The sequence below is a fragment of the Dasypus novemcinctus genome, chromosome 23, assembly GCF_030445035.2.
Source record: "Dasypus novemcinctus isolate mDasNov1 chromosome 23, mDasNov1.1.hap2, whole genome shotgun sequence".
Taxonomy (NCBI): domain Eukaryota; kingdom Metazoa; phylum Chordata; class Mammalia; order Cingulata; family Dasypodidae; genus Dasypus; species Dasypus novemcinctus.
In genome coordinates, this window is record NC_080695.1 from 6943242 (window position 1) to 6964126 (window position 20885).

At 60.4% G+C, this 20885-nt stretch overlaps 1 long non-coding RNA gene across 1 annotated transcript; it reads right to left on the reverse strand.

The window, feature by feature from the left end:
• Positions 1 to 14540: 14540 nt before the first annotated feature.
• LOC139437394 (uncharacterized) lies at positions 14541 to 20453 on the reverse strand. Its single transcript, XR_011647155.1, has 3 exons — positions 20376 to 20453; positions 17460 to 17516; positions 14541 to 15287 (listed from the first exon to the last, which is right to left on the reverse strand). It is a non-coding gene; the product is annotated as an uncharacterized lncRNA (long non-coding RNA).
• Between the last annotated feature and the right edge of the window lie 432 nt (positions 20454 to 20885).

The window sequence follows — 20885 nt, forward strand, 5'->3', positions numbered from 1 at the left end:
CGTGCCGGCCGCGCCTGGTCATTCCTGAAGGTTTTCCCTTTCCTCGGCTCAGCCTCCCATGTAGTTTCGTGGTCCCTCCATGTCCTCTGGTTCCTGGGGGCGGGGAGACAGCGCTGTCGGCTGGCGGGGACGTGTGGCCCTGGCCCCCAGAGCCCTCCAGCCCGCGCGGTGGCTGGGACGGGGCCGGAGGCGGCAGGCGGAAACCCCAGGCTCTGGACCACGGCCTGGAGCGCGATGAGGCCAAGGCGCCGAGGCAGCGCTTGCCGCTGGGTGCGCAGACCCCACGTCGGGGTGGCGCGGGGCGGGGGTCCTCACGACCCGCGGCCCCCGGCCCACCCCCTCCATCCAGGACAGGCTCCCAAGAAAGCCGAGGCTGCCCGGGGACAGCCCACCCCTTCCACCCACAGGGCCCGAGCCAGGAGCTTCCAGGGGGAAGGGTGACCGGGGGCTCGACCTGCAGCGGCCCCGTGCGCAGCACGTCCCTTGGACCCCGATGGCCCGTGGAGAAGGGGCCTGTGCTCCAGGAGTCTGGCCTGAAGGGCCCCTTCGCCGCAGGACTTGTCAGAGCCTTGGCAACATGTGCGCCTCCGCGAGGGGAACACCGGCGGTGTTGGCACACGTCCAGCCTGAGCTTGGCTGAGGCCCCCTCTTGGGGAGCTGGCCTGGGGGGCAGGGGCCTTGCCCCAGCATAGCCCCCAGAGCCGGGGAGGGCACAGCCTCGGGGTCTGCAGGGCCTGGGTCTGGGCCGGCCTCCACACCTGGGGCTCCCCGGGCAGCGTCCTGGCCCCTGGGCGTCAGCGGTCCTGAGCTGTCCCTGAAGGGCAGCGCGGGCCACCCTGTCCCGCTGGGCCCTGCCGTGAGTGGGGCCACGCCGTCCCCAAGCCGCCCAGGCCTCTCACAGAGCTGGGCTTGGAGCTGGGCGGGTGGGGCGGGTGGGCGGGGGGCAGGGACGGGTGCTGGCTTCACGCTGCACTTTCCTTTGCTTCGGAAGCCGACGTGCCTTCAGCAACGCCTCTTTAAAATACACGTGAATAACTGAAGGTAATTCTCACCCTGCCCAGCTCTGTCCAGCAGAGACAACGTGAGGCACACATGCAGTCTGAGTTTTCTAGTGGCCACATTCGAAAATAAAAGAAACAGTAAAAGGAGTTAGGTTTTTGTCTTGTTTTGTTTTTGAAGTACCAGCGCCTGGGATTGAACCCAACTGAGCCACGTTGGCTCCCTGAGTCAGTTTTTTTTTCCCTTTGTGTGCTTGTTTTTCATTTATTTTAGGAGGCAAACGGGAACTGAACCCAGGACCTCCCTTGTGGGAGCAGGCACTCAACCGCTTGCACCACATCCGCTCCCCAGGAATTAGTTTCAATACCATATTATTTAACCACATGTCCGAAGTATTATCATTTCAACGTATTACCAACGTAAAGAAATTGTGAGTGTGCTGTTTCACACTCTGTCATCCTTGACAGCTCTTCCTGGTTTGCGCTTCCCAAGTAGGCGCGTGAGGCCACGGCCCCGCGGGGATCCACGCAAAGCTCTAGCCCACGGATGCCGCGCAGGCTCCCTGTGCAGACCGCGGCACGCTTTCCTGAGACGCAGGGCAGGCTGTGCCGTGCCGCGGGGGCCCCCTGGGCCCTGTGCTGGGGAGGCGGGCTGCCTCTGGGGCCTTGGCAGCCCCCAGCCCAGGGAAGTTTCTAGACCCTGGGAAGCCACCAGACGTGCCGAGGCTTCTAAAGCACCTGTGAATTGACTCACGTTTTGATTCACTCTAGGTTGAGAAAAAGCTTGTCACTACTTTATACACAGATCCAGGGTCTCGAGCCATAAGTGGAAGACTCTAGAAATAAATACCACCAACACTAAGAGTGAGAAGGCCCAGGGCGTGCGCGGCCTGCGGGGCTGCCTGCGCGTCAGGGGCGGCTGCGCGGGGACTGAGGACGGACTCGGCGCTGAGGGGCCCGCAGGAGCTGGGGGTGCAGCCATGCCCTCAGGAATGTGGCCCCAGGCCCCGCAGCCTGGCTGCACCTCCCCGCGGGGGACCCCGAGCGCGTCCCTCGCCTCTCGGTGCAGCTGCAGCCAGCAGCTGCACCCCACAATGCTGGGCAGGATTCAGGCAGGCTGGGGCGACCAGGACGGGCGACCAGGGCGGGCGACCAAGGTGGGCTGGGGACCTCGGCCTCTCCTGCCAGCCCCCACCCCCTGCATGACCCAAAGCTGTGGGCGGCCAGGCTGGGGTGCAGCAGGGCTCTGCCGGGCCTGGAGCAGCGTTGAGCGCCGCCCACCCATCTCCCGCTCTGCCCCTCCCGTCTCCCCGCTCCCGTCTCCCGCTCTGCCCCTCCCGTCTCCCCGCTCCCATCTCCCCGCTCCCGTCTCCCGCTCTGCCCCTCTCGTCTCCCCGCTCCCGTCTCCCCGCTCCCGTCTCCCGCTCTGCCCCTCCCGTCTCCCCGCTCCCGTCTCCCGCTCTGGGGTCCGGGGAGCCGCCTGCCTCCGTGTGGGTCGGGGCCTGTGTGCCCTTGTCCTTGGTTTTGACTTCGTTTAGGTTGGACTTAGAGTCAATCTGGGATTTCCAGGAGCATGGAAGCGCTCAGCATCTTCACCGCTGCGGTCGGAGGAGGCGTCACAAACGCTTGCTGAACGTAGATGAATGGACAGAGGGGACAGTGAAAAACGCAGGCCCGCGCCAGCGAGAGGCCCAGGTCAGAGGCCCAGGCAGGAAAGCCCCCGCCCAGCTGTGCACCGCAGCCCCTGGCCCACCCCAGCGCAGGGAGCTCTGCTGAGGGGATGACTGAGTGGTCCTGGGGACCCCAGCCCCCCTTCCAGGAGCAGCAGTGACGTCAGAGGCCCCGCCCCCCTCAGCAGGCCGGGCTGTGGGCAGCTGCCCCCTCTCCCCCATCTGGTTTCTGCAGACACTTACCCAGGGCACCTTCCACCCCCAGACTGTGGGATCAAGTCACGGACAGGCGGGCGGGGGCTGCACTCCTCAGGCAAGGACCCCAAGGGTGCCCCCGCCGCACCTCTGAACACTCGGGCAGGGGTCTCCATCTGGGCTCTGCCCCCACCAGGCGGGAGGCCGCCCTGGAGGCCGCCCCCTCGGGCTCCTCTGGAGAGCGGCCCGGGGCCTCCCACCCGGGCCTGGAGGCCGAGAGCCCCTTCAGTCCGCTGCGGGCCACTGGACTCTGCGGGCCGCTGGACTCTGCGGGCCACTGGACTCTGTGGGCCATTGGACTCTGCGGGCCACTGTCCTTGCAGGCTGCTGGACTCTGTGGGCCAGGATGTGCCACCCGGCCTTGCAGGCAGATTAACTCGTGATAGCATCCAAGCCCCATTAGGCACAGGCCCCAGGGCCTCCCACCCATCTGGCAGCGCTGGGGGAAGGGGTGCACAGAGCCCAGAGCCTCAGGCCATGAGGGGAGCCCTGGCTCTGCCGGCACGGGGGCTCTCCAGCAGCTCGAAGAGGACAGAGGGGCCAGGATGGCTGGGCACGGGTTAAAAGCAACTGTCGGGAAAATGGCTCAAGGACAGAACTTCTGTCTGGGAGCATTAAACAGTCCTGGAGTAGTGATGGCTGCACAGCAGGTAAGTAAGTGACACCATGAATTGTACACTTAAAATGGTTACAATGGCAAAGTTTATGTTACAGATATTTTACCACAATAAAATCAAGAAATTGCTTCAAGGGGCCTTATGAACTTCTTGGAGCAAATGGAAAAATAGAAAACCTCTGCAAAGAAATAAAAAATATAAAGAATCAAATGTAAATTTTGGAACTGAAAAATACACTCATCAAAATAAAAAGTTCCGTGGGTAGACTCAAAAGCAATATAGAGGGGCTGTAGAAAGAATAAGTTAAATGGAAGATAGAATAATAAAGATTCCCTAATCTGAATAACAGATTGATTAGAGATTGGGAAAAAATGAAACAGCCTTAGGGACCTGTGGGACTGTATGAAAAAGCCTAATATTGTCATTAGATTCTTGGAAGGAGAAGAGAAAGTGGGAGAAAAAGTGCTGAAAACTCCCCAAATTTGGCGGGAGACACAAACCTACAGATTCAAGTTGAGCAACCCCCAACAGGATAAACGCAAAGAAATCCCTGCCAAGGCACACCATAATTAAGCATCTAGAGACAAAGAGGATATCATTAAAGCAGCCATAGGAAAATGGCACATCTCCAGGGCAAACAATTGAAATAACAGCAGATTCTCATGAGAACCCTTGGAAGTCAGAAGGAAGTGACAGTATTTTCCAAGTGCTGAAAGAAAAGAACTCGGTCAAAAATGCTACAAGTGAAAATGCCCTTTAGAAAAGAGGGGGAAAACAAAACATTTTCAGATGGAAGGAAACTAAAAATGTCACCAGCAGACCTACCCAAGAAGAATAGCTACACTAATTTCTCTAAATAGAACATGATAAATAAGGAACCTTGGGATATCAAGAAGGAAGAGCACAGAAACAGAAACTATGGGCAAGCAGAAGAGACTTTCCTGCTCTTCTTGAGTTTGCTAAATTATATTTGATGGTTGAAGCAAGAATCATCCATGATTCTTCTTGACAACAGCATTGTCAGGTGTGGTTCTAAATATATGAGAAGGAAATAATGGAGGAAGATAAAGGAAGGTAAGACTTTTACATTTACTCAAATGGTAAAATACCTATGCCAGTAAACTATGGTGAGTTATATATGTATAATGTAATACCTAGGGTAACCACTTTAAAAAGCTGTACAATGAACTATACTTATTGTATCAAAATGAAATTCTTTAAAATACCCAAGTAAACCACAGGGAGTCAGGAAAAAGAACAGAAAATAAAAAATAAAATAATATACTTAAGCCCTAAAACATTACTTGCTACATTAAATATAGATGGTCTAAACACACCAATTAAATTGGGAGAATAGACTAGAAAACATGACCCAATTACATTCAGTGAACAATAAAGGTACTTCAAATGTAAATGAAAGCAAAAAGATGGAAGAAGATGTGGCAGTTTGATATTGCTTATGAATTCCAAAATAGATACTGGATTATGTTTGTAAACTGGTCTGCTCCTCTGGGCGTGACTGAATTGTGATGACGGCTTGATTGGACCACGTCAGGGGGCACTGAGGCCCCTTGGCAGGTGAGACTCACAGAGAAACGTGCCGCAGAGTAGGGAGGTGGCAGCTGTGCTCCTGCAGCCTGGAAAGTGAACACACGGAGAAGCAGATGTGCCAGGAAGGAGAGAAGGCTCAGCTGGACACAGCAGAGGCCCCAGAGAAGGACGAGTCAGTCGCCTCATAGTGTACAGCTGGCCTTGTGGAGAGAGCAGAGCAGCTGAGCCTGGAGAGAAATGAGCCCAGGGAAGAGAGGAGCCCAGGAAGCCTGAGCCCTCGCAGGCTATTTGCGAGAATAGACTTTGGTGAGGGAAGTAACGTATGCTTTATGGCCTGGTAACTGTGAGCTTCTACCCCAAATAAATACCCTTTATAAGACCCAACTGATTTCTAGTATTTTGCATCAGCACCCCTTTGGCTGACAAATAGAGATGATATACCATGCAAATATTAATCTAAGGAAAGCAGGGAATGACTATATTAATAGAAGATAAAGCAGACTTCAGGGCAAAGAAAATTTCCAGAGACAGAGAAGGCACTGAATAATGACAAAAGGGTCAATCCACCAAGAAGACATAACAATCCTGAAAGTATATGAACCAAACAACAGAGCTACAAAATATGTGGAGCAAAAAAGCAAGGGAGGGAAGCAATGTGGCTCAAGCAATTGAGCTCCCGTCTACCATACAGGAGGTCCAGGGTTCGATGCCCAGGGCCTCCTGGTGAAGGCAAGCTGGCCCACACAGAGTGCTGCCCCGCGCAGGAGTGCTGGCCCATGCAGAGAGCTGGTGCAGCAAGATGATGCAATGAAAAGAGACACAGGAGAAATAAGAGATAGCAGAACAGGGAGCTGAGGTGGTGTAAGAGAATGATCACCTCTCTCCCACTCCAGAAGGTCCCAGCATCAGTTCCTGGAGTCACCTAGTGAGAATACAAGCAGACACAGAAGAACACACAGCAAGTGGACACACAGAGCAGACAATGGAGGGAGGGGGGAGAAATACACAAATCTTAAAAAAAAAAAAAAAAAAGGCAAGGGAAGTGAAAGGAGCAGTAGATCAGCACACAATTACAGGTGGTGATTTCAACACCCCTCTCTCCACAATTGATAGAACTAGACACCAATCAACACTGACTTAGAATTCTACACTGCTATCAGAAGTATCTCACTGATATTAATAGAACCCTGCACTCAACAACAACAGAATACATGTTCTTTCCAAGTGCTCACAGAACATATGACAAAAGAGAGTATATCCTGGGCCTGAAAGCAAATCTCAACAAATTTAAAAGAAATGAAACCATGTAGAATGTGCTCTTCAACTGCAATGAAATCAGACTAGAAATCAATAAGTAAAAGCTAACAGGAAATTTTCAAACACGTGGAATCCAATCATACTTCTAAATAATGCATGGGTGGGAAGCGGACTTGGTCCAGTGGTTAGGGCGTCCGTCTACCACACGGGAGGTCCGCGGTTCAAACCCCGGGCTTCCTTGACCCGTGTGGAGCTGGCCCATGCACGGTGCTGATGCGCTCAAGGAGTGCCGTGCCAAGCAGGGGTGTCCCTGTGTAGGGGAGCCCCACGCGCAAGGAGTGCACCCGTAAGGAGAGAAAGTGCAGCCTGCCCAGGAACGGCGCCGCACACATGGAGAGCTGACACACAAGATGACCCAACAACAACAAAAAAGAAACACAGATTTCTGTGCTGCTAACAACAACAGAAGCAGACAAAGAAGAAGATGGAGCAAATAGACACAGAACAGACAACCAGGGTGGGGAAGGGGAGAGAACTAAATCTTTAAAAAATAATAATAATGCATGGGTGAAACATTTCAAGAGAAAAAAAATACATTGGACTAAATGAAGTGAAAATACAGCATACTGAATATGGGTGACACAGCTAAAGCAGTGCTGAGAAGAAAATGTGTAGCACTAAATACAAACATGAGAAAAGAGAAAAAGTCTTAATAAGCTAAGCTCCCACCTTGAGCCCAGAAAAAGACCAAATAATGCCCCCCCCCAGAAAAAACCAAAAGGAAGAAAATAATAAAGAAAAGAACAGAAATCAATGAAATTGAAAGCAGAAAAACAGGAGAATATCAAGGAAACCAAGAGCTGTTCCTTTAAAAACGTCTTTATATTGACAAAGTTCTAGCAAGACTGACAAATGGAAATGAGAAAAGACACAAATGACCAATATCAAGAATAAATCCGGGGACATCACTAGGGGCCCTAAAGACAACAAAAGGAGAACAAGAGAATACTACAAAAACTCTTCATAAATCTGATGACTTAAACAAAATGGACCAGTTCCTTGAAAAACATAAACTACCGTAGCTCACCCAGTATGACATAAATAATAATTTGAATAGCTCTTTCACTATTAAGGAATTGAATGTGTAATTTAAACATTTCCTATAAATAAATGTCCAGTCTCAGATGGTTTTACTGGAGAATTCTACCAGATGTTTATATTTCAAAGAATTAAAGAGTTAGCCAAAGCCAGATAAAGACAGTACAAAAAAAACTAGACCAATACCTCTGTCTATATTCATGTACAGATGTGAAAATCCTTCACAAAATGTTAACTCAGCAATATAGAAAAAAGTATACACTGTGGCAGAAACCAATGCAGTTCATCACACGGACAGGCCAAAGGGGAAACCACCCCTGCGTGACCGCGCCTGTGAGTGGGAGGAGGGCGCGCTCGTCACGGGGACGCGTCCCTGGGGCTCGAGGCGGGCGCCGGCGCTCGCCACCTCGGTGCAGCGTGTGCAGTTGTCGCCCGCCAGCTCGCGAGGCCCGAGGAGGAAGCGGCTTCCAGGCCCGAGAAGCGGTAAGACCGTCCTAGTCACGGTGACATCACTGTCTACACAGGAAACCCCAAGGAATCTAGAAAAGTCCTAGAGCCAAAAAGTGAGTTCAGCAGGGTCACCGGATACAGGAGGAGCACGCAAAAATTAGCCGTACTTCTTTATACTAGCAGGAAACACGAGGCCACCAAAATTAAAAACACAATGCCATTTACAATTGCTCAGAAAGGACAAAGGGGTAAGCCTGACCAAACATGCCCGGACTTGTGTGGTCGGAAACTGGAACGTTGAGGAAAGAAAGCAAAGGCACGGGTCGGTGGAGCAGAAGAGGGGCTCAGACATAGAGCCACACAAGGATGCCCAGCCGATTTCAAAACAGACCATTTTATTGATACATATTAATAAAGCATACAGTCCATCCAAAGAGGACAATCAGGGATAGGTGGTATAATCACATAGCTGTGCATTCATCACTTCAGTCATTACCAGAGATTTTCATTATTTGAATGATAAAAATAAAATGCAAAAAGCAGACAAAAACTCACTGCCTCTCAGTTCCTGTGCTCCCCTGCCGTGCGTTGCTGCGGTTCTGTTACAGCAGAGTTTTGACAGAGGTGCAGAAGCAGTTAGATGAGGACAGCGCCTTCCCAGCAAATGGCGTGGAGCGCTGGACAGCTACGGGCAAAACAGAACTTTGCCAGAGCCTCATACTTCACACACAATAATAACCAGATTGCTCATGACTGTGTAAAATGTAAAACATTTAGGGGGAAAACACAGGAGGAAAGCTTTGGAATCTAGGGCTTTTAGAAGACACCAGAAGGAAAATGTCACTAAATGTAAAAGTTTTGTTCTGGGACAGCGCTTTAGGAAGAGGAGGGTAAGACGGCACCAAATGGGAGAAAACAGCTTTACGTGTCCCGTAAAGGACTGAAACGCAATGTTAAAAACAAGCCAGTCAGAACGGGAGCCTGCGCTTCCCTGCAGAGGGTATGCAGAGTGCAAGTAAGCACAGAAGTGTTCACTGTCGTTCGCCAGCAGGGAAAAGCAGGGTAAAGCCGCAGAGAGAAGCCGCCTACAAAACGTCCAAGGTGCAGGCGCCACGGCGCGGAGTCCTGCTGGGAGCGGGCCCGGCAGAGCCGGAGACGAAGACGCGCTCGAGCACACCCTGTGGATGGACGCCGGGCAGCCCGTCCTGTGGGCGCACGGCCCACCCGTGGAGCACTAGCCGGCGCGGAGGAGGAGGGGCCGTCCTCGCTGCCCGCCGTCCCTGGCAGCCCCGCTGCCCCATCTCGCGAACGGGACCAGCAGCGAGCGCCCCGGGCTGCTGACGTCCACGCGTCGTGCTGGTGCTTCCCGGGCTCGCAGCGTCCCCGGAACGGCCCTCTTTATGGCGGCGTCATCTGCTCGTGTGGCTGGACGCGTGGCCGTTCCCTCTCCTGGCCCCGGTGGACGCGCCGTGAGTGCCCGTTTTCGCTCCCCTTGTTCCTTGGGGGAATTGCCGCGTCCGAGGTCACATTTAACCCGAGGGTCCGGCGCGGCCGCCCTTCCTGCGCCCGGCCCGTCCACATGAGCTTCGCGGCCTCCGTGGCCGCCCCGGCGAGGCCGGGCAGCGTCCCCAGCACACCGGCAGTCTCCGGAGCTCCGGGCGGCTGGATGGGGGGCAGGCGGGGCGGTGCCCGCACCCCACTGCCCCCCCTCCCCGCCCTCTGCCCGGCCCTGGGCGCCCCCCGCCTGTGCCCCAGCTCACACCGAGATGGTCCCGTGTCCCTCCACCCCGGCTGTGCGGCTTTCCCCCCTCACCTGGGGTGGGATCAGGTGGGGCTGGGGCCCGAGGGGGTCGAGCTGCCCGGCTCAGGGCCCGGGGCCCCTCCTGCACCTGCCTGGATGCCCCTGCCCCATGACAGGCGAGGAAACTGAGGCTCAGGGCTCAGGCTGGCTGCGGCATGTGCAGAGCTGGGCGGCCAGGAGCTGGGCCCCGGGCATCGTAGTCGCCACCGGCCTGGGCTGCAGGCGGCACAGCCCTTCCAGGGCCTTGGGGGGTGCAGCATCCCTGCCCCCGGGGGGGGCACAGGGACCACCAGGCTCACGCCGTGCCCGAGGCGCTCCCTCCCGCCCCGCTCCTCCCTCTCCATCCTCGCCCCTCCCTCTCCCCTCCCCTTCCTCCCCCCTTTTCTGCATCCTCTCCCCTTCCCTCTCCCCCTCCCTTGCCCTCCCTTCCCCTCTCCCTCCCCCTCTTCCCCTCCTGTCCCCCCCTTCTTTCTCCCCTCAGTTACCAGCAGTTGGGCGGCTGCTCGACTCCGGGGAGAGCTGTCCCGAGCTGGCCCTCCATCCAGGGGTTTCGGGGTGGACGTGCCCCATTGTCCGCCCACACCTGCGCTCCGGGCCCCACGCTGGTCCACAGCTAGCCCGAGCCCTTGGCCTCCCGGCTGCCACCAGAGCAGGGAGGGGCTTGTCCAGGGCCTCCCGCCCTCCTGTGGGATGAGCTCCCTCCGGGCAGCCCCTGGCCTCGGCCTCCAGCCCCTGGTGTGGGCTGTCCTGGCCCCACTGCCCCGGCTTGGCGGCTGAGTCAGCGGGTGGGGTGACTCACTGTGAGGTCACGCCTCCCCCCTCCTGGCCGCCTGCTGGGGAGACGGGCAGCCCCAGGGCAGAGGCAGGGCCAGGGTGGGCGCTTCGTGCCTGGGGGCCAGGGCAGTGGCCCGCGCAGCTCCACGTCGGGCCCTTCACGGCCATTGTGATCGGGCCTCAGGCTCTGGGCTCTGAGAGTCAGACCCCACGGGGGCCTCTGGGGGCTGCCCACCCCTCCCTGCAGGAAGCGCACCCCTGCCCCCTGCCAGGAAGCCTCTCCTGAGACCTGCCCTCCCTCCAGGAACCCGCTTGCCTCCTGGGATGTGACCAAATTAGGGGGGTGCCCAGGCCCTGCCTGGCACCTCTCCTGAGGTCAGCTGGTCTGACCCTGACCCGTGTCCCCAAGGGCAGGGACACACTCCCAGCATCATCCACAGCCTAGGGCTGGAGACCTGAGACCATGGCAGGCTTGTGGGCCACAAAGGCCCTCAGAACCTTTTCATGGGCACCGCTTAAGATCTGATGTTTATGTCCATGTGCAGGACTCCATGTAGCAAGGCAGAAGTCTAGGGCTTTCCGTACGGGGGCCTGCTCCAGCGTGGCCCCGCCTCTGTCGACGCGGACCCCTCCTCGCTTAAACACGGGAGAAGTCTGCTGTATGCTTGAGGAATGCACGTGACAAGGAGTCCCACCGACCCCCCGCCAAAGCACAGAGCCCCGGGTGGCCCTGCCCTGCCTCCCCCACGGGGGTCAGGATGCGTGCTGGGACGGCGGTGCGCGCCAAGCCTGGAGGTGGCCATGGGAACACTGAGCAGGTCGCATCGACAGCAAGAACAGCCAGGCCCAGCTCACCCAGGCGGCCCGCAGCACCCGCTGCCGCCCCCCCTGCGCCACGGCCACCCGGGAAGCCCCTCAGGCCGCCTCCCTTCAAGGCCCACGGTGCACCCCCCCCCCCCGCCCCCAGCCAGGGCTGCCCCGTGGGAGCTCCTGGCCGGCACTTACGGCTCTGTCTGCCTTGGAGGCGCTTGCGCTTGGCTTCGCCACTTCTGGGTGCGGATCCCGGCAGCGCCAGTGCGTTAAGAAGCCTACAGAGGGGAGCGGACTTGGCCCAGTGGATATAGTGTCCCTCTACCACATGCGAGGTCCGCAGTTTAAACCCCGGGCCTCCTGACCCGTGTGGAGCTGGCCCATGCGCAGTGCTGATGCGCGCAAGGAGTGCCGTGCCATGCAGGGGTGTCCCCGCATAGGGGAGCCCCACGTGCAAGGAGTGCACCCCATAAGGAGAGCCGCCCAGTGCGAAAGAAAGTGCAGCCTGCCCAGGAATGGTGCCGCACACACGGAGAGCTAACGCAGCAAGATGACACAACAAAAAGAAACACAGATTCCCATGCCGCTGACAAAAGAAGATGCAGCAAATAGAGAACAGACAACTGGGGCGGGGGCGGGGGTGGAGGGGAGAGAAATAAATAAAAAATAAATCTTAAAAAAAAAAAAGGCCAGGAGAGCTCTGCGAATTTGCGGTTGGCAGAAATGTTCTTTTTTGCAAGTGAAGCCAACAGGCTCCAAAACGGAAGGAGTCGTGATGTGGCAAGGGCTGGCGCTGAAGTGCTTAAGAAGCCGGACGGAGCTACCTTCGTCAGGACGGGAAATCTCCAGCTTAGACGACCCCGATGTAAATCCTCCAACATAGGAGAAGGCCAGTGTGGGCGGTGCCTCGGGCCCAGCAGGTGGTTTCTGCACACGCCCCCTTCGGCCCAAAACTGTGACCCCGCTGAGGCCACTGCCTGTCCCAGGAGGGCGGGGCCAGACGCTGTCCACTCGCCCTGAGCCGGATGGGGCCCTGTGCTCCCGGCTGGGAAGCTGGCTGAGCGCCCCACGTTTTCTCTCCCACGTTTGGACCCCCTCTACTCCTCCTTCACGGTGTCATCCTCTGTAGCAGGTTGACATGGTTATGAATTCCAAAAACAGGTACTGGATTATGTTTGTAATCTGGTGTGCACCTGGGCGTGAGTGAGTTATGATGAGGGCTTTGACTGGGCCACGTCATTAGTGCGTTGAGTCCCGCCCCTTGGTGGGTGGGGACCACAGATAAAGGGCAGCAAAGGACAGAGGTGAGGGCTTCTGATGCTGGAGTTTTGATGGTGGAGTTTGATGCTGAAGCCTTAAGCTGGAGCCCCAGGAAGTAAGGAAAGAGGAGCCAGCCCCAGGAAGAGAGGAGCCCTGAGCCCAGAGAGAAGCAAGACCCTGGAAGGAGGAACCCAGGAAGCCCGAGCCCTCGCAGACGTCGGCAGCCGTCTTGCTCTAACACGTGAGGATGGACTTTGGTGAGGGAAGTAACTTACGCTTATGGCCTGGTGACTTTAAGCTTCTACTCCAAATAAATACCTTTATAAGACCAACTGATTTCTGGTGTTTTGCATCAGCACCCTCTGGCTGACTGACACCCTCCATCTGCCACCGGCCCTCCCCTCCCGGGAAAGGCAGACCAGCTGTGGAGCCCCCGCCCCTCCCGCCGCCCCCTGGCTCTTCCCCCGTGGCCCTTCTCCCTGGAAGGCCCTTCCCAGCCCTTCCCCAGACCCGCTGCCTGCCAAGGAGGGTAGCGGCTCAGCCCTCTGTGCCCGGGGCTGGCGTGGCCGTGGGCAGGCCGGAGATGGCAGGCCGGAGCCTGAAGAAAGCCGGGCGGGACCTTCGAGGCCGGGACCCCCGCCCGGCTTTGGTCGGGGGGTCTGGACACTGGGGCCTGTGTCCACGCAGCTGGGGTGGGGGCAGGAGGGAGCCCCTGGCCCAGGCTCCTGGGGTGCTCATAACTGCAGGTGGGTGGGGCCCCAGGCCTGGCGGGTGCAGGGTGCCCACCAGATACGGCAGCGAGCTGTGGCCCTGGAGAGGAACAAGCACCCGGCTTCTGCCCAGGCCCCGGTGCCGCGTAGCGCAGCCCCGCCCTCGGCGGACCATCCTCCGTGAGGCGTGGGGAGCAGGGGGGGGGGGGCGGGAGGCCGGCCGAGGGTGCCCCGTCTCCGCTGAGCGCCCGTGATGCGCCGGCGGTCTGCACCCTCGAGAGGCCACATGGTCCCCTGCTCCGCCATCCGCTCCAGCTTCAGAGGAGACCCCGGTTCCCGTGAAGGACATCCCAAGGGCAGCCCCCAGGCCCTGGTGTGCCAGAGGAAGGGGAGGCTGCCAGCCCTTCACTGCTGGGCACATCAAGCTCACGTCAAGCCACACATCCACCCTTACGTCCACCCGTCCACCCACCTGCCCAGCCACCATCCATCCACCTCCCACCCTTCCATCTAGTCAACAAACCCTTGGCTGCATACCCAAGGGCCTGGCGTAGCTGAAGTGGACTCAGCCGTGGCCACCCTCCACTACCTCCACCATCCTGCGCCAGGCCTGTGCTGCACCCTGGGACCCCGGACAACTCTGATGTGCCTTTGCCCCCAAGGGGGTGGTGGAGAACAGCCACGAGAGCATGCAGCCACGTGCCAGGGTGGAGAACAGCCACGAGAGGATGCAGCCACATGCCAGGGGGTAGAGAACAGTCACGAGAGCATGCAGCCACGTGCCAGGGTGGAGAACAGCCACGAGAGGATGCAGCCACATGCCAGGGGGTAGAGAACAGTCACGAGAGCATGCAGCCACGTGCCAGGGTGGAGAACAGCCACGAGAGGATACAGCCACGAGAGGATGCAGCCACGTGCCAGGGTGGAGAACAGCCATGAGAGGATGTAGCCACGTGTCGGGGGTGGTGAACAGCCACGAGAGGACACAGCCACATGCCAGGGGAGTGGTGAACAGCCACGAGAGGATGTAGCCACGTGTCGGGGGTGGTGAACAGCCACGAGAGGACACAGCCACATGCCAGGGGAGTGGTAGTGAACAGTCACGAGAGGACGCAGCCATGTGCTTGTTGGAAACAGTATGCCCTTCTCCGCGTTTGCTCCAGGCCCAAGTCTCCTTCTCTCTGCCTTCCTGACAAGAGCATGAGCGTGCATCTGACAAGCTTGGCCTATCTGTGTCCTAGCGGAGGTAAAACACACACACAGAAACTGAAACACAGTTACCCCCGGACAGAGGGGTCCGTTTAATATTCTTGAAGTTTTACTCAACATTTCAAATGTATATGCTACCAAGTCTGATGATCTTTTTTTTTTAAGATTTATTATTTATTCTCCCCCCATTGTCTGCTCTCTGTGTCCATTCACTGTGTGTTCTTCTGTGTCTGCTTCTATCATTATCAGTGGCACCAGGGATCTGTGTTTCTTTTTGTTGCGTCATTTTGCTGCATCAGCTCTCCGTGTGGGTGGCGCCATTCCTGGGCAGGCTGCACTTTCTTTGACGCTGGGCAGCTCTCCTTGGGGGGCGCACTCCTTGCGCGTGGGGCTCCCCTACGTGGGGACACCCCTGAGTGGCAGGGTACTCCTTTCACACATCAACACTGTGCATGGACCAGCTCCACATGGGCCAAGGAGGCCCGGGGTTTGAACCGTGGACCTCCCATGTGGTAGACAGACGCCCTAACCACTGGGCCAAGTCCGCTTCCCTCTGATGGTCTTTTTTTAACTTAAAAAATGCAAAAAATAAGGTGCCTGCTAGCTTTTCAAAATTATTTATTTCTATTCCCTGCCCCCTCCCCAGACGGCCTGCTTGTCTGCCTGCTCACCTTCTTCAGGAGGCGCCGGGAACCGAACCCAGGACCTCCTGTGGGGGAGGCAGGCTCCCAATTGTTGAGCCACTTCTGCTCCCCACCTGCTAGCCTTTTATTTGTGACTTGTCTTCTAAGCTCTGAAAATTCTCTACTTACTAGAAGTTTGAGAAACTACAGGAAAATGAGAAAATATGAATTAGCACTTTCCACAGCTGTTTTATTTTCGCAAGAAGTTGTTTCCCCTTTACCTCATTCACCAGTTACCAGCACTTCCCCTTCTGTGCTACCCATCTGTCCACCTGTCCACCCGTCCACCCATCTGTCCGTCACCTTCCTCCCCCCTTCTCTCTCAGGGATTGAGTCCCGTCCCCACAATGGCATGCTCAGGTCCCGGCCCTGGCCCTGTGGTGTGGGCCCGTTTGTGAGAGGAAACTGTGAAGATGCTGTTGAAGATGCGCACAAACGGAACGGGGTGGATCTCCATGCCAGCGGGCTGAAGTCCTTCTAGGCCAAGGGGGGACCCCGGAGGAGGAGCCACGGGGCGGCCGGAAGCCAGTCAGCGGAGCCGGAAGAGAGAGAAGACGCGGCCAGGCGCGCCGTCGTGTGGCGGAGAAGCCAAGCACCGAGGACCCCGGGCGGCCGGGCATCACCTTGTGACACTTCGTTTGGACATGTGGCCTCAACACCGCGAGCCAATAAATACCCGCTGTTTACGCCAGTCCCCGAGTGGTGTTTGCTTTAGCAGCCAGGAAACGGGAACGCTGCCCCCCAGCCCTCGACAGCGCCATGTGAGCGTCGCTGTGCCCCACCGCAGTGCTCCCAGCCCGGGGAGGTGAGCGCGGTCACACCGCCTGCCCTTCCCCGGGCTGGGCAGTTGGGGACCCCGCGGGCAGCACTGTGCCGGAGGCCGCATCTTCCCCAGAGGAGGAGGGCGGGCGGGGCAGGGGTCCGCCCCCCCAGCGGCTCAGCCCTGCTGTCCTGGCAGGTCCCACTGTGCCTGCCTGGAAGAGGCAGAGCCAGAACCACTCACTCCCGACAGATGGAAACTGACAGCCAGCAAGAAGGTGGTTGTTGCTTTAAGCTTTGGGTTTTGAGCCCCACTTCCAGCCCCCCCCCGTAGAGCCCAGGCTCCTCCCTTGGGCCTCAAGGTGGATGTGAGCTGCCCACTGCCCGCTCTTCTCAACCCTCCTACCTTTCACCTCGCCCCTTCTCCTTGAACATGCCTCAGGGCCTTTGCACTGGCCGTCGGGATCACTGTCCAGAGGCTTTGGCCTCGGTCTCCCCAGATCTTCCCAGAGAGGCCTTCCCCCACTCTCCCGTTCCAGCCTACCTCACCTGAGAGCGCAGGGCCCTGGCGCTCACATGCTGGTCTCTGAGCACCAGAGGTCAGAGCTCGGGCTTTGCACCACGCGGCCGGTGGCATTTGTGGAATGAATGAGGGACTGCCTCCTCGGGCAACCGCTGAGCTGCCCGTTGCCAGCAGGGCCGCCGGGTGCGGGGCTGGGCCGGGGAGGGGGCGGGCACTGGCCCTGGGCTCGGGGGTCTCTGGGCAGTGTTGGTGCCCCTGGGGACGAGCTCGGCTGGCCGGCCCTGCTCTGTAGGTGGACCCCGACTAGCACAGCCCAGCAGAAATAATGGGGATCACATACGTAATTCTGGATTTTCTCATGGCCACGTTAAATGAACTCAAACGCCAGAGAAACGGATTAGAATCATAGCTTAGTTAGCTCGCTATACCCAAAATGTTATCATTTCAATATGTCACAAATACAGAAATCACCAGCGAGGAATTTTCCAGTCCTTATTTTCCTACCAAGTCCTGAAGCCCACGTGTATTTCACACTCAGCCTGGCCCAGTCCAGACCAGCCAGGGGCCACGTGCTCCGTGGCCACCGCAATGGACAGTCCCAGACCCCCGCCCCTGTGGCTGGGTCTTGTGTCATTAAGCGATCCAGCTGCTCAGGCCACTTCACCCTTTCTTTTTCTTTGTGTATTTAAACAGGAAACGGAAAGTATTTTAACGGGTTAAAGGTGCACAGTGCTTTCAAGGGGGCCACGGGGGCGGGAGCTGGGGACGTCGTTAACGCCCACACTGGGCACTCAGGGGGACATGCCCTCACGGCTAAAGCCGCCTCTGGTTAAGTGCCCAGATGGCATTTCATTACAAACTGCCCTGAGTCCGCGTGGCACGGGCAGGGGCAGCGGGCCTGTGCTCCAGGAGCATGGCACAGGGTGAGGGTATCACCTCCCATCTCGAGCGACAAAGGGCCCCCAGGTCAGCCTTCCACGGAAGGGGCAGCGGCCCGCCTAGAACCTGGCTATGAACGGCGGGCACAGACACACCTGGGTCGGCTCAGCTTCCAACATCTCCGCGTCCAAAGTCCTGGCCTCTTGGGGTTGCTGTTTGAGTAGAAATGAAAGAACACGGGCTCAGCAGCCAGCTTGGCACGACTTGGGCACTGAGGAGACAGCAGTCATTTCTACTACTCATCAAGAACGGTAAAGGCAGCAATAATTGAGCGCCCACTGGGGCCAGGCCAGCCAGGCAGTAACGGGTGGGGGAGGGGCTGGGCATGACGTTCGCGGTGACCCGCTGGCCGCGCTCATCCTGGTGGCAGTGGTAAGGCCTGGCCCGTCTCCCCCCACACCCCCCTCCAGACGCCCGGCGACTCACCCGGCCGCGCGGAGGCGCCCCTCTCACCGCCTATTTCCAGCACCTGACTCACCTTAATTAGGGGCCCACGGATACCCGGGGAGGGGCACGCGCGGGGCGCGGGGGTGGGGGGTGCCCGAGATGTCCCAGGAGCTTCCGAGACATTCTGGACGCGGGGGCGCCGGGGCGGCACCGTCACCTGCCTGCAGCCCCCTCACCACCTGTGCACCCGGCGCGCTGCGGCCTGGGGTCGGGACTGTCCTTCCCCGCGCGGCGCGCGCGGTGCGCCTCCGTGGCGCGCACAGCCCGAGGCGGTCCTGGCGTGCGCGCCCGTTTCCCCGGCCTGGGCGGGTGCCCCGCGAGAGCCCGGAGCCCGCGCCGCGGCCCGACGCGAAGGTGTGTCTAGCCTCATTACCGACTGTTCGCAGTGAACCGCGGACCCGCCTAACGCGCTGGCAGTGAAACTCGACTCCGGGGGACAAGCTCGTGACCGCGCCGAGGAGCCGGGGTTGCCCGCCCCCCACGCCCGGCCGGCTCCGCCCGCGGCCCACACCCACTCCTCCCCCCAGCCGCCGCCCGCCCCCCACTCCCGGGCGGAGCTGCGGGCGGGGGGTCGAGGAGCGGGGCGCGGGCCCCCGCCCCCGCCGGTGCCCTCTCGGTTAAGTCACTGCTATTGTCAAGCTGTCCAGTGCTCGCGAACGGAGCCTGCAGGCGCCCGCCCTTCGCAGGCTCTTCCCACCTCCAGGGCAAGGGTAAGGCCGGGCGGGGCAGGGGTCCCGCCCGCCCCAGGGCGCCGGGGCTCGAACGCGCGCAGCGCCGGGGCCGCCCTCGGAGGCGGTTGTGGCGCGGTGGCAGAAGTTTCTGCCACCCTCGCGCGGCCGCTGTTGTCGTGGTCGCCATGGTGACAGGCCGCGGTTTTATTTTTAATAGCGGTCTGCGACAAGAGCCGTCGCGCGGAGTCCCCCGCAGCTCCGACGCCTTGGGCGATGCGCCCCGGCCCCGGGCCCCACCCTCGCCCCTTCCTTCCGCGGCCCCGAACTCGCGCCAGGCGTCCACGAAGCTCCGGGTCGGGGGGTGGCTCCGAAGCAAGCACCAGGGTCAGGCGCCCCCGGGGCCCGCGAACCTCGGGGCGCGGCTGGGGAGCGAGGGCGGGGTCTCCGCGTCCCAGGACGCACAGCCAGCGCCCGCCCTTGACTCGTGCTCCTGCCGTCACCACGAGCTCTCGGCACCTCAGAGACGTGTCCCGGGGTCCCCCGCTCCGCGAGGCTCAGCGGCATGAGGCAGCGACGGCTCGGACCCGCGGAGTCCGGCCGCGCGTGCCGACCGCCGAGCAGGCGTCTAGTGCGCCTGCCTCGGGGAAGCAACAGAAGATTCCCCTCGCCAGACCCAAGGACTCCCAAGAACCTCTCCAAGTCCGCCCTTGTCCCCGCTCGGTCCCCGCCTCCTGCCCACCCGAGAGCGTGTTTGGCCGCAGGGGACGGGGCGGGGTGCGGCGAGTCGCGGGGCTGCGAGTTGGTGGGTGCGGGAGGAAGGGCGCCCGCAGACCTGGGCGCCCCTCGGGACGGTGAGGCTCCGCCCCCACTCTACCCCCGGGTACTGGGGCAGGCGCGGGCCCCCGAAGCGCCCTCACGACCCGGCCTGTAAAATGCCTGCGCCTGCGATCGAGAGGCCGCGCGCGGGGCTGCGCCTTCACGCCTTTGTCTGGCCAGGGGGCACCGCGGCGGGGGTGGAGCTCAACTCGGCCGCCCACCCACTTACCCACCCACGGGGGCGTCTCCCGGCCCCAAGGGGCCTCAGCCGTCTAGCTTTACGGTGCATAAGGCTTGCCAACTCCCCAGCTCCGGTGCCGCGGTGCGTCCGCGCCCTCCAAGGAGGGTACCGGGAGGGCGGCAGGGCCCGGGCCCCCTGACCCACGCTGGCGGACTCCAAAGCGACGGGGTGAGCCGCCGGCCGCGCTTGGACCCCGGCTTCGGCGCGCGTCGCCTCCCCGCCTGGTGCTCCGTGCCGCGCCTTGACCGGAGGTGGCGCTCTGTGCCCCACGATCCCCGGGCCGCGGGGTACGAGCGGCTTCGGGCTCTTCCTTCCCTACCACCCCCTTGAGTTCCGGGCCGAGGGTGCGGCCTGGCCTTCCGCGAGGGAGTGGGGACCCGGGGAGGGGGATGGGGGGGGGATGAGGCACGCCGCAGCCCCTGCAGGCCCCGGGCGCGCTCTCCCCTCGGAATGTGGGTGGAGGTTCCGCGTTCAGATGCCCCCGCGGGGGCGCGTGGCAGCCGCTAGGTGAGTGCCCGGGGCGCGCCCCTAACCCCACCCCACCTCGCTCCGGAGCCTGAGCCGCCCCTCCTTTTACGCCGGAGGGGGGAGGCAAGGGGCCCCAGCACCTTATCGGTGGAAGGAGGCCCGAGCGCCGGGAGAAGGAGGCCGGGGCCGTCCCTTCAGGCACTGCAGCTCTGGGCACTGCCCCTTCACCGCCGCCGGGCCTGAGAACCAGCCAGCGACGGCGGCGCTTCTGCGGCGGCCTCCGCCCCGCCCCGCCGCCCGGCGGGTGCCGCAGGATCGCAGCTGGCACCGGAGGGTGGGCACTCGCGGAGGGGCGCGGGGGAACGCACCCCGCAGCGGGGCCGGCTGCTCCGAGCGGGCCGCGGGGCTTGGTGGCCGGGCCTGTGGACGCGCCAGTGTCACTGCGGCGGCCCCCGCGCTTCCGAGGTGCGGGACTGGCCCGGCGGCGGGGGCGGGGCGGGGCGGGGCGGCGGCGCTATAACCCCCTCCCGCCGCCGGCCGGCCCCACACGCCCGCCTCGCGGAGCCCACGCCACTCGGGCGAGCGCGGCCGCCAGCTCCTCCCCGGCTCCTGCGCCTCCTCTGCCCGCCGCGGCGCGGCGAGGCCCGGCGGGCCGCGGCTGCGGGGCGGCGCGGCCAGGGCACCTCCCCGGGCCCGGCCGGCGGAGGGCGGAGCGCGGCGCCGGGCCGGGGCGCGCCGGCAGGGGCGCACGCAGGCCGCCGGGCCGCGCAGTGCTGGGCCGCGCGGGGCCGGGCCGGGCTGGGAGGCGGCGGGCGGCGGCGGGAGCGGCGCGCGGGGCCGCCGCCGCCGCAGGAGAGCGCGAGCCCGCGGCCGGGGCG